Here is a 19,012-nt window from a genome sequence, read left to right as displayed (position 1 = left end):
ATATTTATTACAAGTATTTTTTTTAATCTTAAGTTAAGATTAAAAAAAAAAAGTTAAAAAAGGAGGCGTTTGTTAACCAGACTTGATTTCATAATTATTAATGGCAAATCAAAGCACCAATACTTAAAACACATACGCAAAAGCTATAATTTATAGACACTTTTTTAGCCTACACAGATAACTTAGCAAAAAAGATTTAAAGATTTAAAAATAGAGTTATTTATCAAAATTATAAAAACAAAATTAAAAAAAATCTATAAAAATTATTAAATCTAAATTTTCTTGTTTGTTTCTTTGCAGTTAATATTTATGCACTCAGCTGTATTTAGGATTTGATTTTAAAGGTAAGATCCACCATTTTCTTGAATTATTCTAAGAAAATTATTAAAATTTTAGTTTTGGTTCTGTTCTGGTTTTGTTTCAGTTCTATTTTAGTACAGTTCTAGTTCTATTTTAGTTCAGTTCTAGTTCTGTTATAGTTTTGTTCTAAATCTGTTCTAGTTTAGTTCTAGTTCAGTTCTAGATCAGTTCTAGTTCAGTTCTGGTTCAATTCTAGTTCTATTCAAGTTCTATTCTAGTTCTGTTCTAGTTCTGTTCTAGTAATGTTCTAGTTTTGTTCTAGTTCTGTTTTAGTTCTGTTCTAGTTCTGTTCTAGTTCTGTTCTAGTTCTGTTCTAGTTCTGTTCTAGTTCTGTTCTAGTTCTGTTCTAGTTCTGTTCTAGTTCTGTTCTAGTTCTGTTCTACTTCTGTTCTAGTTCTGTTCTAGTTCTGTTCTACTTCTGTTCTAGTTCTGTTCTAGTTCTGTTCTAGTTATTTTCTAGTTCTGTTCTAGTTCTGTTCTAGTTCTGTTCTACTTCAGTTCTAGTTCTGTTCTAGTCCAATTCTAGTTCTGTTCTTGTTCTGTTCTGTTCTAGTTCTGTTCTAAAACAATCTTTAATTGTATGATTAATTTATCCCTTTAAGCAACATTTTAATTAAAACTTTTTTGGAAAAATTCTTAAAATTAACCTCAAAATATAACAAAATTTACACATGTAAAGTCCATAGTTGTTTCTATGAACAACATTTTCAAATTCTCTCGTTTACCATAAACAGAGCATAAGATTTAAGTTAAGCTTTGTCCGAAAATAAAAGAAATAAAAAAGGCAAACACTTAAACGAACTCTTGCATATAAACATGCAAAACTAAATAAACAAAAGAGGACTTTTTAAGGAATACGACGAAGAGTATAAAAGGGAAGAAACATGCTCCAAGTATTTTTCAAAATGTAAACATAAAGGTTTGTTTGTTTGTGCATTTGGTTGTGTTCATATGTATGTATAATTGTAATTTAACTTGTTTGTTTTACAGACATTTTTAGCGAGTATTGCATGCCTTAACAACAACAAAAATGTACAAAAAAAAAAAAAATAAGCTCATGTATGATATTCTATGTGTAAAGCAACTTATTTTTCCTGGTGTGTGGCTGGGCTTGAGCTAAGCCTGTGTTTTTGAGTTCATTTTAAAAGGTGGACTTTGGAAAAAAAAACATACTTTTTTCAAAGGTTTAAACGGAGTAGGTTATCGTTTAGTAATCTTTCTTAAACTTTAAGAATGTTTTAGGTTTTACTGCAGATTTTTTTTTTGCTTGACTGTTTTGCCTGGCTGTTGTTTGTTTAATGAAACTCTAATATAAAACTTTTTATAGGTGGTCTCTTGTTTTCTTTTTTGTTTTTATTAAGGAGTCGGTTTTAAGTAATCAGAAAAGTAAACTTTAAGTAAGATATCAAAAAATGTTTTGTAAAAAATAAGCTTAAGATTTTCATTAAGTGAAAAAATACGTTTTTTATACTATTCTAAGAAATAATTTCAAAAACAATTTGCAGCTGGATAATAAAACTGCATAAAATAAATGTAAATTTTAAAGCTTAAAAGGTTAAATTTTTGTTTATCACGAAAGTGAGTAAACAGTTTCAGTAAGACATTCTATTATACTTTTATGCCGAGTAAATATAAACAACTACTGCATGTAATTATAAACCATACGACATGTAGAACAGAACTAGAACAGAACTAGAACTGAATTATAACAGAACTAGAACAGAACTAGAACAGAACTAGAACAGAACTAGAACAGAACTAGAATAGAACTAGAACAGAACTAGAACAGAACTAGAACAGAACTAGAACAGAACTAGAACAGAACTAGAACAGAACTAGAACAGAACTAGAACAGAACTAGAACAGAACTAGAACAGAACTAGAACAGAACTAGAACAGAACTAGAACAGAACTAGAACAGAACTAGAACAGAACTAGAACAGAACTAGAACAGAACTAGAACAGAACTAGAACAGAACTAGAACAGAACTAGAACTGAACTACAACTGAACTGACTATAGACTAGACTATAGACTAGACTATAGACTAGACTATAGACTAGACTATAGACTAGACTATAGACTAGACTATAGACTAGACTATAGACTAGACTATAGACTAGACTATAGACTAGACTATAGACTAGACTATAGACTAGACTATAGACTAGACTATAGACTAGACTATAGACTAGACTATAGACTAGACTATAGACTAGACTATAGACTAGACTATAGACTAGACTATAGACTAGACTATAGACTATACTATAGACTAGACTATAGACTAGACTATAGACTAGACTATAGACTAGACTATAGACTAGACTATAGACTAGACTATAGACTAGACTATAGACTAGACTATAGACTAGACTATAGACTAGACTATAGACTAGACTATAGACTAGACTATAGACTAGACTATAGACTAGACTATAGACTAGACTATAGACTAGACTATAGACTAGACTATAGACTAGACTATAGACTAGACTATAGACTAGACTATAGACTAGACTATAGACTAGACTATAGACTAGGCTATAGACTAGACTATAGACTAGACTATAAACTAGACTATAGACTAGACTATAGACTAGACCATAGACTAGACTATAGACTAGACTATAGACTAGACTATAGACTAGACTATAGACTAGACTATAGACTAGACTATAGACTAGACTATAGACTAGACTATAGACTAGACTATAGACTAGACTATAGACTAGACTATAGACTAGACTATAGACTAGACTATAGACTAGACTATAGACTATACTATAGACTAGACTATAGACTAGACTATAGACTAGACTATAGACTAGACTATAGACTAGAATATAGACTAAACTATAGACTATACTATAGACTACAGTATAGACTAGACTATAGACATCCATTGTCGGTAACGCGTGCCATAATGTTTTAGACTATAGACTAGACTATAGACTAGACTATAGACTAGACTATAGACTAGACTATAGACTAGACTATAGACTAGACTATAGACTAGACTATAGACTAGACTATAGACTAGACTATAGACTAGACTATAGACTAGACTATAGACTAGACTATAGACTAGACTATAGACTAGACTATAGACTAGACTATAGACTAGACTATAGACTAGACTATAGACTAGACTATAGACTAGACTATAGACTAGACTATAGACTAGACTATAGACTAGACTATAGACTAGAATATAGACTAAACTATAGACTATACTATAGACTACAGTATAGACTAGACTATAGACTAGACTATAGACTAGACTATAGACTAGACTATAGAGTATACTTTAGACAAGACTATAGGCTAGAATATAGACAAGACTTTAGACTAGACTATAGACTGGACTGTAATAGTAGTTTATTAATAAAATTAGTTGTCATATTTAAATGATTACCGAGTAACCGTTGTCTTTAAACACAATTTTTGCTAAATAAAATCCTTAGTTAGGCGGCTGATTTGGTTTAAAATGTTCAAAAAAACTTGATAAAATTGAAAAAAAAGAAGTTTTGTTTTCTTACAAAAGTTGCCTTTCTTTTTGCCATTAGCCAAAATCAGGCAACACACGAGCGAACAAAGAGTGAGTGGCAGTTAGTTCAAAAAAAAAAAGAGAAAAAAACTTTTGGAATGTGGTTGAGTAAGTTTGTTCAATAAAAGAAGGCATGACAAGAAAAGTAAGTAGAAAACTAAAACATGTTCCTTCAAGTTTTAAAATTTTTTTAAAATTTTTTAAAATTTATAAACTGAAAATCGCTAGAGTTGTAACATTAGTTTTTTAAATGTCATGGTTTTTCTAAAGCCAAAAATAAAGGTGGCGTCATACTTCTATTGAGATTTTAAAAGATTTTTATTTTATTTTAAACTTTTATTACTTTTTAATGCAATTTTTTCTTCTTTTTTTTGTGCATTTTTTTTTTTTGTTGTTGTCTTTAAAACATCATGGCACGCGTTACCGACAATGGATGTGATGCTCTTGCTCAAGATCATTGCCATTTTTGGTGATTAAATTCTGCGGTTATTTTGTGCAAACACAATTGACAAACCTACTCACTCTCTCGGTGAGTCACAGAAAAAGTTTAAGCAATTCTTTAAAAGAAACTTGTTTTGTTGTGGTTTTTGTTAAGAAGAGTTGCAGTTTTTGTTACTGCAAACAACAAGTGTTTTTATAAATATTTTTTTTTTATTTAAAAGAAAAAAACTTTTAAAAACAAAAAAGAAACAAACTAATAAAGCTTCTAGGCATGTCTTAAATAACAACAAGCTTAGGAACAACATAAAATACTAACAACAACAACAGCAACAACAACCCCAACGACAACAGAACAATGTTTAGAAAACAAGAGATAAACACCATGTTTAAGATTGTTGTTAACATTACCACAAGAACGAACAAAAACAAAAAAACAACAGCAGCATAAGCAGCAACAGTCAGTAGCTACCAATTTACATGAAAACGTTAAAATAACAAGACAAAATTAACAAAATAGTAAAAAATCAGGAATATTATTAAAAAAAAATGCTATTAGGAAAATAAACTTCTTATGTGTTAAAAATTTTAATAGACAAATGCATAAAATATAAAATGTTTAAAAGAAAAATGTGGGTACAAAATAGAATAGAATGAATCATATTTTTGCCGTCTTTTTTTTGTAAATGTAAAGACAATTTGGCATTTTAACAAATAAAATAATTGTATATATACACGATCAATGTCAACAAAACATCGCAGAGACCGAGACAAAAAGGGGGCTTTAAATTTGATTTAGCAGTTTAGTTCAAATTCTGTTTAATGTTGGTTCTGTTCTAATCCTGTCCCAGTTGTGTAGTAGTTTTGTTCTGGTTCTGTTCTAAATCTGTTCTAAATCTATTCTAGTTCTGTTCTACTTCTGTTCTAGTTCTGTTCTAGTTCTGTTCTAGTTCTGTTCTAGTTCTGTTCTAGTTCTGTTCTAGTTCTGTTCTAGTTCTGTTCTAGTTCTGTTCTAGTTCTGTTCTAGTTCTAGTTCTGCTCTAGTTCTGTTCTAGTACTGCCCTAGTTCTGTTCTAGTTCTGCTCTAGTTCTGTTCTAGTTCTGTTCTAGTTCTGTTCTAGTTCTGTTCTAGTTCTGTTCTAGTTCCATTCTAGTTATATTCTAGTTCTGTTTTGGTTATGTTCTAGTTCTGTTCTAGTTCTGTTCTAGTTCTGTTCTAGTTCTGTTCTAGTTCTGTTCTAGTTATGTTCTAGTTCTGTTCTAGTTCTGTTCTAGTTCTGTTCTAGTTCTGTTCTAGTTCTGTTCTAGTTCTGTTCTAGTTCTGTTCTAGTTCTGTTCTAGTTCTGTTCTATTTCTGTTCTAATTCTTTTCTAGTTCTGTTGTAGTTCTGCTCTAGTTCTGTTCTAGTTCTGTTCTAGTTCTGTTCTAGTTCTGTTCTAGTTATGCTCTAGTTCTGTTCTAGTCCTGACCTAGTTCTGTTCTAGTTCTGTTCTAGTTATGTTCTAGTTATGTTCTTGTTCTGTTCTAGTTCTGTTCTAGTTCTGTTCTAGTTCCATTCTAGTTCCATTCTAGTTATATTCTAGTTCTGTTTTGGTTATGTTCTAGTTCTGTTCTAGTTCTGTTTTAGTTCTGTTCTAGTTCTGTTTTAGTTCTGTTCTAGTTCTGTTCTAGTTCTGTTCTAGTTCTGTTCTAGTTCTGCTCTAGTTCTGTTCTAGTTCTGTTCTAGTTCTGTTCTAGTTCTGTTCTAGTTCTGTTCTAGTTCTGTTCTAGTTCTGTTCTAGTTCTGTTCTAGTTCTGTTCTAGTTCTGTTCTAGTTCTGTTCTAGTTCTGTTCTAGTTCTGTTCTAGTTCTGTTCTAGTTCTGTTCTAGTTCTGTTCTAGTTCTGTTCTAGTTCTGTTCTAGTTCTGTTCTAGTTCTGTTCTAGTTCTGTTCTAGTTCTGTTCTAGTTCTGTTCTAGTTATGTTCTAGTTATGTTCTAGTTCTGTTCTAGTTCTGTACTAGTTCTGTTCTAGTTCTGTTCTAGTTATGTTCTAGTTATGTTCTAGTTCTGTTCTAGTTATGTTCTAGTTATGTTCTAGTTCTGTTCTAGTTCTGTTCTAGTTCTGTTCTAGTTCTGTTCTAGTTCTGTTCTAGTTCTGTTCTAGTACTGTTCTAGTTCTGTTCTAGTTCTGTTCTAGTTCTGTTCTAGTTCTGTTCTTTTTGTTCTAATTCTGTTCTAGTTCTAGTCTAGTTCTGTTGTAATTCTCTTCGAGTTCTATTCCACTTATATTCTAGTACTGCTCTTGTTCTGTTCAATTTCTGTTCTAGTTTAGCTCTAGTTCTGTTCTAGTTTAGTTCTAGTTCTGCTCTAGTTCTATAAAGTTAGTGAAGGCTAAATCTAGTCTATAGTCTAGTCTTCAGTCTAGTATATAGCATAGACATTGTTCAGTCTATAATATAAATTTAAAATTTTTCGTTAAACGTTAAATCTAAAAATTATTTTTAAAGAAAACGTCCTCTTAAGTTTAAGGTTTGACTAAAAAAATTTTGAATTCTCTTACCTTTTCATACTCGAACAAAAGATACTTGTTGCCAAATTATTCATCACTATTAAACTTTTTGCTATAATAAATAAAAATGTAATTAATATACAGACAAGTACTTATGTATATTTTTATTATATACTCACCTCCATCTTTTTTGTTGTCATAGCCTCCTTATTTTACAGCAAACACACTATTACACACATTATTTTTACACATTTTCACACATTTTCTATACATTAAGCTAAATGCTTTTGCTTTTTAAATTCTTTTAATATTTGCAATTACAATAACATAATATTAATGCTTTATTAACATATACTCACTCCTACCTTTCCTTAAAAAAATAACACTCTCATCTCTTTCCAACTCTTCCTAAATCTGGCTGCTTACGAATGGCCCTGGAATCAAAAAAAATCACTTAGTTACTGTCTTTAAGTCATATGCTTTTGCTTCTTAATTTCATTCAATCATTGTAATAACAACAACCCCTTCTTGCACTCCCAAAAACAAACACTCTCTTTCTTTCAATAACTCTGCCTAAATCTGTCTGCTTGCGAATGGCCCTGGAAACTATAAACAACGATAATTTCATTATAATTTTTTGGTAAATTTTACTTTTTTGGTTTTGCAAATTTTCTCACACATTTTTCACTAATTTCAACAACACTTTTCATTAAATTTTTAAATAAAAATTTTAATTAACATTTTCTTAATAAAATACAACAAAAATATTTTAATATTAACGTTTAATTAACGATTTAGATTAATTTAAACAGGACTATTAACACTTCGCAACCGAACACTTAAGAAATTTATAGAAAACTAAAAGCAAAAGAACAAAAGCGTCACTTGTTGCGGTTGTTGGTGTTGGTCTTGTTTTTACTGTTATGATTTACTCTTTCACTACCATAGTAATAATAACAACAATTACAAATACTATTGTCAATTGTTCCCTTAGTTAACTGTCGTCTTTAAGTCATATGCTTTTGCTTCTTAATTTCACTCAATCATTGTAATAACAACAACCCCTAATTGCACTCCCAAAAAGAAACACTCTCTTTAAATAACTCTGCCTAAATCTGTCTGCTTGCTAATGGCCCTGGAAACTATAAACAACGATAATTTAATTGATAAATTTGGCAAATTTTTACTTTTTTGGTTTTGCAAATTTTCCAACACATTTTTCACTAATTTCGAAAACACTTTTCTTTAAAATTTTTATATACAAATATAAATTAAGATTTTCTCAATAAAATACAACAAAAATATTTTAATATTAACAATTAATTAACGATTTAGATTAATTTAAACAGGACTATTAATATTTAACAACCGAACACTTAAGAAATTTATAGAAAACTAAAGCAAAAGAACAAAAGCGTCACTTGTTGCAGTTGTTGGTGTTGGTCTTGTTTTAACTATTATGATTTACTCTTTCACTAATAGAGTACTAGAGTAATAATAACAACAATTACAAATACTATTGTCAATTGTTCCCTTAGTTAACTGCAGTCATTAAGTCATATGCTTTTGCTTCTTAATTTCATTCAATAATTGTAATAACAACAACCCCTACTTGCACTCCCAAAAAGAAACACTCTCTTTAAATAACTCTGCCTAAATCTGTCTGCTTGCGAATGGCCCTGGAAACTATAAACAACGATAATTTCATTAATAAATTTGGTAAATTTTACTTTTTTTGGCTTTGCAAATTTTCCCACACTTTTTTCACTAATTTCAACAACACTTTTCATCAAAATTTTTATATACAAATATAAATTAAGATTTTTTTAATAAAATACAACAAAAATATTTTAATATTAACAATTAATTAACGCTTTAGATTAATTTAAACAGGACTATTAATATTTAACAACCGAACACTTAAGAAATTTATAGAAAACTAAAGCAAAAGAACAAAAGCGTCACTTGTTGCAGTTGTTGGTGTTGGTCTTGTTTTTACTGTTATGATTTACTCTTTCACTAATAGAGTACTAGAGTAATAATAACAACAATTACAAATACTATTGTCAATTGTTCCCTTAGTTAGCTGCCGTCTTTAAGTCATATGCTTTTGCTTCTTAACATCATTCAATCATTGTAATAACAACCCCTTCTTGCACTCCCAAAAACAAACACTCTCTTTCTTTAAAAACTCTGCCTAAATCTGTCTGCTTACGAATGGCCCTGGAAACTATAAACAACGATAATTTCATTGATAAATTTGGCAAATTTTACTTTTTTTGGTTTTGCAAATTTTCTCACACATTTTTCACTAATTTCAACAACACTTTTCATCAAAATTTTTATATACAAATATAAATTAAGATTTTTTTAATAAAAGCGTCACTTGTTGCAGTTGTTGGTGTTGGTCTTGTTTTTACTGTTATGATTTACTCTTTCACTAATAGAGTACTAGAGTAATAATAACAACAATTACAAATACTATTGTCAATTGTTCCCTTAGTTAGCTGCCGTCTTTAAGTCATATCTTTTTGCTTCTTAACATCATTCAATCATTGTAATAACAACAACCCCTACTTGCACTCCCAGAAAGAAACACTCTCTTTCATTCAATAACTCTGCCTAAATCTGCCTGCTTGCGAATGGCCCTGGAAACTATAAACAACGATAATTTCTTTGATAAATTTGGCAAATTTTACTTATTTTGGTTTTGCAAATTTTCCCACACTTTTTTCACAAATTTCAACAACACTTTTCATTAAAATTTTTATATAAAAATATTAATTAACATTTTCTTAATAAAGTACAACAAAAATATTTTTAATATTAACGTTTAATTAACGATTTAGATTAATCTAAACAGGACTATTAACTCTTAACAACCGAACACTTATGAAATTTATAGAAAACTAAAGCAAAAGAACAAAAGCGTCACTTGTTGCACTTGTTGGTGTTGGTCTTGTTTTTACTGTTATGATTTACTCTTGCACTACTAGAGTAATAATAGCAACAACAAATACATATACTATTGTCAATTGTTCCCTTAGTTAACTGCCGTCTTTAGTCATATGCTTTTGCTTCTTAATTTCATTCAATAATTGTAATAACAACAACCCCTACTTGCACTCCCTACTCTCTTTGTTTAAATAACTCTGTCTGCTTGCGAATGGCCCTGGAAACTATAAACAACGATAATTTCATTGATAAATTTGGCAAATTTTACTTTTTTTGAATTTGCAAATTTTCCCACACTTTTTTCACTAATTTCGACAACACTTTTCATTAAAATTTTTAAATAAAAATATTAATTAACATTTTCTTTATAAAATACAACAAAAATATTTTAATATTAACAATTAATTAACGATTTAGATTAATTTAAACAGGACTATTGACACTTTACTACCGAACACTTAAGAAATTTATAGAAAACTAAAGCAAAAGAACAAAAGCATCACTTGTTGCGGTTGTTGGTGTTGTCTTGTTTTTACTGTTATGATTTACTCTTTTACTAATAGAGTATTAATAATAACAACAACAATTACAAATACTATTGTCAGTTGTGCCCTTAGTTAACTGCAGTCATTAAGCCATATGCTTTTGCTTCTTAATTTCATTCAATAATTGTAATAACAACAACACCTACTTGCACTCCCATTAAACAACACTCTCTTTCTGACCTTAACTCTCCCTAAATCAGTCTGCTTACGAATGGCCCTGGAATCAAAAAACAGCAAGAATTGCATTTACATTTGAAAATTTTCTAACACTTTTTTCACTAATTTCAACAACACTTTTCACTAAAATTTTTATATAAAAATATTAATTAACATTTTCTTAATAAAATACAACAAAAATATTTTAATATTAACAATTATTTGACGCTTTAGATTAATTTAAACAGGACTATTAACTCTTAACAACCGAACACTTAAGAAATTTATAGTAAAGTAAACTAAAGCAAAAGAACAAACGCGTCACTTGTTGCGGTTGTTAGTGTTGTTACTGTTATGATTTACTCTTTCACTACTAGAGTATAATAACAACAATAACAATTACAAATATTATTGTCAATTGTTCCCTTAGTTAACTGTCGTCTTTAAGTCATATGCTTTTGCTTCTTAATTTCATTCAATAATTGTGATAACAACAACCCCTACTTGCACTCCCAAAAAGAAACACTCTCTTTCATTGAATAATTCTCCCTAAATCTGTCTGCTTGCGAATGGCCCTGGAATCAATAAACAGCAATAATTGCATTAATATTTTTGGCAAAATGCGTTTTTTTGGATTTGAAAATTTTCTAACACTTTTTTCACTAATTTCGACAACACTTTTCATTAAAATTTTTATATAATAATATAAATTAATATTTTTTTATAATAAAATACAACAAAAATATTTTATTATTAAAGATTAATTAACGATTTAGATTAATTTAAACAGGACTATTAACACTTAACAACCGAACACTTAAGAAATTTATAGAAAACTAAAGCAAAAGAACAAAAGCGTCACTTGTTGCAGTTGTTGGTGTTGGTCTTGTTTTTACTGTTATGATTTGCTCTTTTACTAGTAGAGTATTAATAACAACAACAACAATTACAAATACTATTGTCAGTTGTTCACTTAGTTAACTTTCGTCTTTAAGTCATATGCTTTTGCTTCTTAATTTCATTCAATCATTGTAATAACAACAACCCCTACTTGCACTCCCAAAAAGAAACACTCTCTTTAAATAACTCTGCCTAAATCTGTCTGCTTGCGAATGGCCCTGGAAACTATAAACAACGATAATTTCATTGATAAATTTGGCAAATTTTACTTTTTTTTTTTGTTTTGCAAATTTTCCAACACATTTTTCACTAATTTCGAAAACACATTTCTTTAAAATTTTTATATACAAATATAAATTAAGATTTTCTCAATAAAATACAACAAAAATATTTTAATATTAACAATTAATTAACGATTTAGATTAATTTAAACAGGACTACTAACATTTTACAACCGAACACTTAAGAAATTTATGGAAAACTAAAGCAAAAGAACAAAAGCGTCACTTGTTGCGGTTGTTGGTGTTGGTCTTGTTTTTACTGTTATGATTTACTCTTTTACTAATAGAGTATTAATAATAACAACAACAATTACAAATACTATTGTCAGTTGTGCCCTTAGTTAACTGCAGTCATTAAGCCATATGCTTTTGCTTCTTAATTTCATTCAATAATTGTAATAACAACAACACCTACTCCCATTAAACAATACTCTCTTTCTGACCTTAACTCTCCCTAAATCAGTCTGCTTACGAATGGCCCTGGAATCAAAAAACAGCAAGAATTGCATTCACATTTGAAAATTTTCTAACACTTTTGTCACTAATTTCAACAACACTTTTCAATAAAATTTTTATATAAAAATATTAATTAACATTTTCTTAATAAAATACAACAAAAATATTTTAATATTAACGTTTAATTAACGATTTAGAATTATTTAAACTGGACTATTAACACTTCGCAACCGAACACTTAAGAAATTTATAGAAAACTAAAGCAAAAGAACAAAAGCGTCACTTGTTGCGGTTGTTGGTGTTGGTCTGTTTTTACTGTTATGATTTACTCTTTCACTACCATAGTAATAATAACAACAATTACAAATACTACTGTCAATTGTTCCCTTAGTTAGCTGCCGCCTTTAAGTCATATGCTTTTGCTTCTTAACATCATTCAATCATTGCAATAACATCAACCCCTTCTTGCACTCCCAAAAAGTAACACTCTCTTTCTTTCAATAACTCTGCCTTAATCTGTCTGCTTGCGAATGGCCCTGGAAACTATAAACATTGATAATTTCATTGATAAATTTGGCAAATTTTACTTTTTTGGTTTTGCAAATTTTCACACACTTTTTTCACTAATTTCGAAAACACTTTTCTTTAAAATTTTTATATACAAATATAAATTAAGATTTTCTCAATAAAATACAACAAAAATATTTTAATATTAACGATTAATTAACGATTTATATTAATTTAAACAGGACTATTAATACTTAACAACCGAACACTTAAGAAATTTATAGAAAACTATAGAAAAAGAACAAAAGCGTCACTTGTTGCGGTTTTTGTTGTTACTGTTATGATTTTCTCTTTTACTAATAGAGTATTAATAACAACAATAACAATTACAAATACTATTGTCAAATGTTCCCTGCAGTCATTAAGTCATATGCTTTTGCTTCTTAATTTCATTCAATAATTGTAATAACAACAACCCCTACTTGCACTCCCTACTCTCTTTGTTTAAATAACTCTGCCTAAATCTGTCTGCTTGCGAATGGCCCTGGAAACTATAGACATCGATAATTTCATTGATAAGTTTGGCAAATTTTACTTTTTTTGGTTTTGCAAATTTTCCAACACATTTTTCACTAATTTCAACCACACTTTTGATTAAAAATTTTATACGAAAATATAAATTAAGACTTTCCTAATACAATACAACAAAAAAATTTTAATATTAACAATTAATTAATGATTTAGATTAATTTAAACAGGACTATTAACACTTAAAAACCGAACACTTTAGAAATTTATAGAAAACTAAAGCAAAAGAACAAAAGCGTCACTTGTTGCGGTTGTTGTTACTGTTATGATTTACTCTTTCAATACTAGAGTAATAATAACAACAATAACAACTACAAATACTATTGTCAATTGTGCCCTTAGTTAACTGTCGTCTTTAAGTCATATGCTTTTGCTTCTTAACATCATTCAATCATTGTAATAACAACAACCCTTTCTTGCACTCCCAAAAACAAACAATCTCTTTCTTTGAATAACTCTCCCTAAATCTGTCTGCTTGCGAATGGCCCTGGAATCAAAAACAGCAATAATTGCATTAATATATTTGGCAAAATGCGTTTTTTGGTTTTGAAAATTTTCTAACACACTTTTCACTAATTTCGACAACACTTTTCATTAAAATTTTTATATAATAATATAAGTTAATATTTTCTTATTAAAATACAACAAAAATATTTTAATATTAACAATTAATTAACGATTTACATTAATTTAAACAGGGCGATTAACAAATAACAACCGAACCGAAAGAAATTTGAAGAAAACTAAAGCGAATGAAAAAAAGCATCACTTGTTGCGGTTGTTGGTGTTGATCTTGTTGTTATTGTTATTATTAGCTCTTTAACTAGTAGAGTATTAATAACAACAACAATAAAAATTAAAAATACTAATATAATTTGTTCCTTTAGTTATTTGTCTTTTTCTTCAGTTTTCTACAAATTTTTAAAGTGTTTGGTTGTTTAATACTAATAGTCTCATTTAAATTAATCTATCGTGTTAATTAAATGTTAAAATGAAAATATATTTGTTGTATATTCTAAAGACAATGTTAAATTATATTTATATATAAAAATATTAATGAAAGTGTTGTTGAAATTCGTGAAAAAAGTGTTAGAAAAACCAAAAAAACGCATTTTGTCAAAAATATTAATGCAATTATTGCTGTTTTTTTTATTCCAGGGCCATTCGTAAGCAGACAGATTTAGGGAGAGTTATTGTCGGAAAGAGAGTATTATTTTTGGTAGTGCAAGAGGGGATATATGTTGTTGTTATTACAACTATTAAAAAACAAGGCGGCAAATAACTAAAGAAAAAATCACAATAGTATATTATTGTTGTTATTGTATACTTTACAAGTTAATGAGCAACAACAACTGCAAAAAGTGATGCTTTTGTTCTTTTGCTTTAGTTTTCTTTAAATTTCTTAAGTGTTCGGTTGTTAAATTTTAATAGTCCTGTTTAATTTAATAGAAATCGTTTATAAATTGTTAAAATTAAAATATTTTTCATGTATTTTATTAAGAAAATATCAATTTATATTTGTATATAAAAATATTAATGAAAAGTGTTTTTGAAATTAGTGAAAAAAGTGTTAGAAAATTTGCAAAACCAAAAAAACGCCACTTGCCCAATAATTAATGCAATTGTTGCTGTTTTTTTTGTTTCCAGGCCATTCGTAAGCAGACAAAAAAAAAATATGATCTGATAAAGTGTGTTATTTATTATTTTATGTTGTTGTGATTACAATAATTCAAAAAAAAAAAAAAATATTATGAAGCAAAAGCATTAAGTTTAATAGAATATGGCGGCAAAATGAGATGAAAAAAGGAATAGTGTTTTAACTGTCAAATAAGACAGCAACAACAACTACAACAACAAAGCAAACTGTAAGTTATTAGAAATAAGTTTATATATTAATTAGTTTTTATTGTTTTAACAAAATATTCTCATTTTAACATATATAGACTAGATTATAGACTAAACTATAGACTAGACAATAGACTAGACTATATGCTAGACTATAGACTAGACTATAAACTAGACTATAGACTAGACTATAGACTAGACTGTAGTCTAGACTATAGACTAGACTATAGACTAGACTATAGACTAGACTATAGACTAGACTATAGACTAGACTATAGACTAGACCATAGACTAAACTATAGACTAGACTATAGACTAGACTATAGAATAGATTACTCTATAGACTCTACTATAGACTAGAATATGTACTAGACTATAGATTAGACTATAGACTGGAATTTAGACTAAACTTTAAACAAGACTTTAGACTAGACTTTATTTTATTTCAATATTTTTGATATGTTTTCCTGAATTTTGAACAAATTCCCTTCTTGAATTCCTTTTTTAACCTTTATACGATTACCGGTTATTTTATAGTTTCTACAACACTTTTGTAGTTTTTGCTTGCTGCGGCATACCACATCATGCTGCCGCTTAAGTTGAAATTCTTTACGTGTTCAATAACTTTTTTAAAAGTCTTGAGTTTTTTTTTCAATATCATGAAGAGAATGTTTTGGAGTTGGAGCTTTTTATTCCAATGTCTGCTTACTTTGTTGGAATTGTATTGAATTGTTGTTGTTGCTTTCGTATGTGATAAATCGAACTTGTTTTGGCAGATGTTTATTGGTCAAGTAACAAAAAAAAAGAAAAATGTTAAAAAGAAAAGAATTAAATTGATTTTTATTTCGAAAAGGTTTTTAGGCTGTGAAGATGAGTTGGAAGTGGAGGAATAATAAGAAGATATTAGTAGCAAGAAAATTATTGTTAAAACCTATAACACTAAAAGTTTGAAAAAAACTTTATGATCTTTGTATTAGAACACTTAAAACCCGCGCCATACCATTAGGTATGGTATCAAACAGCATCAAACTAGCTTATTAAACAAGTAATATAGTTATTTTACTTTTAATGCAACATTAAATTGTTTTTAAACTCCTTTAATTTCTGCTTACAACCTATTCAAACTTGATTGTATGATATCAAATAGCTTCAAACTTACTTTTATATCTACAAAATCACTATTAACTTTTGATTTATTTTTACTGTTTACTTTTGCTTAATTTTACTGAAATCTGGGAAAAAAATTGTTCAAACTTCTTCGAACCTTTAAGTATGATATCGAACATTTTATAATTTTTAACATAGGGTTTCAAAATATCTTCTTAATGCTAAAAAAAGCTTTAAACTGTTTAATTTTGCCATTTTTTAATACTTGGTGAAGTTTGATCAAACTTTTTACAAAATTTTTGAAAAATTTCTATAAAATTTAGAAAAAGTTGTATTTAGTTCGTACGTTCTTTTAGCCTCTTCAAACTTAGTTGTATGACATCAAACAGCATCGAACTAACTGTTTTATCACCATTTAACACTCTGAACTTGACATTTATGACAAAAATTTAAGTAAAAATAACTTTAATTAAAAAAATTTCGTTCAAACTTGTTTCACATCAAACAGCTTCAAACTAACTTTAATTTTCACAAAAACATACTTTTTACTTGTGATTTAAAACTTTTGCTTTTAAATTTTTCTTTTATTTACAAATAATTTTGTTCAAACCCTTACGAACCTTTTCGTATGATACCAAACATCTTCAAATTGCCTTTAAACTATCTCATTTACTTCAACAAAATGCTTTTAACATGTATATTTTGTTACATTCTTATAAAATAAGCTTTAAACTTAAACAGGTTTGATCAAACATTTTTAAAACAACCTTTAATTAGATAATGGTTTCGCAGATACTATTCTCCCCCCTCAACTTCAAACAAAAGCCTCAAACTTTAAACAAAACTATTTCTGCTATTTCCTCCTTAAACGTTTTACATTCTCCCTTCATTCTTTCCCTCTCCCCTCTCAATGTTATCTCCTAAAATATCTTTATATCTAGTTTAAAAAAAATTTCATTCAATTATAATTCCATCACCCAGACATCATTCATCATCTTCTTCCAACATATCATTTGAGCCCAACAAACCAGTTGTGAAACAAAATTTATTAAACATTTCAAAACTTTTGAAAGCTGTTAAGAAGACACAGCAAAAAGCCTCAGAACCCTTCAACTATTACTCAAAGCTAAAGTTGTAACAAAACAATTATTACATTTTGCATGTTACAACTGAATTTTTCTTGCTTGTATGCTTTGATTTCTTCTAGTTCTTCCTAACATTTAATAATTTAAAATGACGACTTGTTAATGAGTGTTCAATATAGGGTTGCGATGTTGTCTGAGATGTAAAAAAATCTAAGATGACAAGAGCAGCAGCAGCAGCAACAATATATTGTTATTACAATATTTGCAATATTGTAAAAAAAAGATTTAACAATAATAACAACAAAATTGCAAAAAAAAAAAGATCAAGAACCAAGGTGGTAACATGCATATTTTCCTAAAACAACCGACAGCTCAAACAAACAACAAACTAGACAAACTAAAATGAACAAAAACAATGTTGTAACAAGTTGTACGAGCAAATACACTGGGAAAAACTAGTTTAGAGGAAAAGTACTTCTCGATTTTTGAACTTTTTCCTTAAGAGTTGGGAGATTGAAATTCATTATTGAAATGTTTTGGAAATTTCTCAATAATTCTCTTAGTTTCTACAGTTTGACAGCTGTCACAATGTCCAAAGAGTTTCTAGTTTCCTTTTTAGATCATTAAAGGTTAAAAATAGTTCATAGGAAGAGAACGTATCGATATTTAAACTTTTTTCTTAAGATTTGGGAGATTGAAATTCATTATTTAAGAGTTTTTGGAAATTTCTCAATAATTCTCTTAGTTTCTACAGTTTAACAAACTGTCACAATGTCCCAAGAGTTTCTAGTTTCCTTTTTGGTTAACATTCTCGTTTCCATTGATACATCAACTTCGGAATATCTAGTTTTTTAGTTTCTAGTTTTATTCTTCCGACTTGAAATTTTGTAGTTCAAATCGAGGAATTTGTTGGATTCCATTTCACCAAATACCAGGAATATGTCGCCTTTATTTCCTAAATTTGAGAGGCCTTAACTTTCCATTTAGTAGATCTCGTAGCTTCACAATATTTTACGAATTTAATTAATTTCTTTTTGTACTTTTTGAGTTGCAAACTCTTCATTCAAAACATCACGGATATTCACCAAATACAAGGACTATGTTGCTTTTATTCCCAAAAATTTAAGTGACCTTAACTTTCCATTAAGTAGATCTCCAAGTTCTCAAAGTTTTGATGATGGAAAAACATCATTAGATCTTATTATTCCAAAATAATCGTTGAATATGTTTCCTCTCTTCTCCAAGTGTAGGTTCGGAATTCCCAACTTTTGAGGAGTTTGTTTTCGTTTTCTTTAGAAGATCTTGAAATTCTCTCTTTAAAGATTTTTCAAGATTTAAACTCTTCATTTGAGAGATTTCGAATGTCTACGATGTTTTCTTATTAGAGTTTTTGAGATGAAGGTTAGTTATTTGATAGATTCTTCTCAATGTTCTTGGAAATTCATCTACTTCTTGTTGGAGTTTTTGAGATTTGGTTTCGGCTTTGTATATTTAGCGGAATTCCACATTATTTAGGAAATTTCTCCCTGTTCTGTCTTCTAAGTTTCTAGTTTTCTTTCGAGGAGTTGCGCTTATTGAAATTTCTCGTTTTGCAGATCCCGACAATCCAAAATAGTCGAGGAATTTTATGTCTCTCTTCAATGAGTATTGGAGATTGAAATTTATACACAAATAGATCTGGGAATAACTCAGTTGACTCAACGATCTTTTCGAAAGTCAACGATCTTTTCTTTTTAAAGTTTTTGAGATGG

General features: G+C 28.7%; 1 protein-coding gene across 3 annotated transcripts in view; it reads left to right on the top strand.

The window, feature by feature from the left end:
* The first annotated feature begins 304 nt into the window (after nucleotides 1-304).
* Nucleotides 305-19,012, top strand: part of LOC111677148 (interference hedgehog) — a 51,686-nt gene continuing 32,978 nt past the window's right edge. The window contains exon 1 of one of the 3 annotated variants that reach the window (XM_046946026.1): nucleotides 305-344. The gene's annotated coding sequence lies outside the window, so the exon portion shown is untranslated. Of the gene's footprint in view, nucleotides 345-14,898; nucleotides 15,090-19,012 lie in introns of those variants that run through there. The other 2 variants (XM_046946025.1, XM_046946027.1) reach the window with 2 other exon arrangements.

This window comes from Lucilia cuprina, chromosome 3 (assembly GCF_022045245.1).
Source record: "Lucilia cuprina isolate Lc7/37 chromosome 3, ASM2204524v1, whole genome shotgun sequence".
NCBI lineage: Eukaryota > Metazoa > Arthropoda > Insecta > Diptera > Calliphoridae > Lucilia > Lucilia cuprina.
This window is presented reverse-complemented; position numbering and strand designations above follow the sequence as displayed.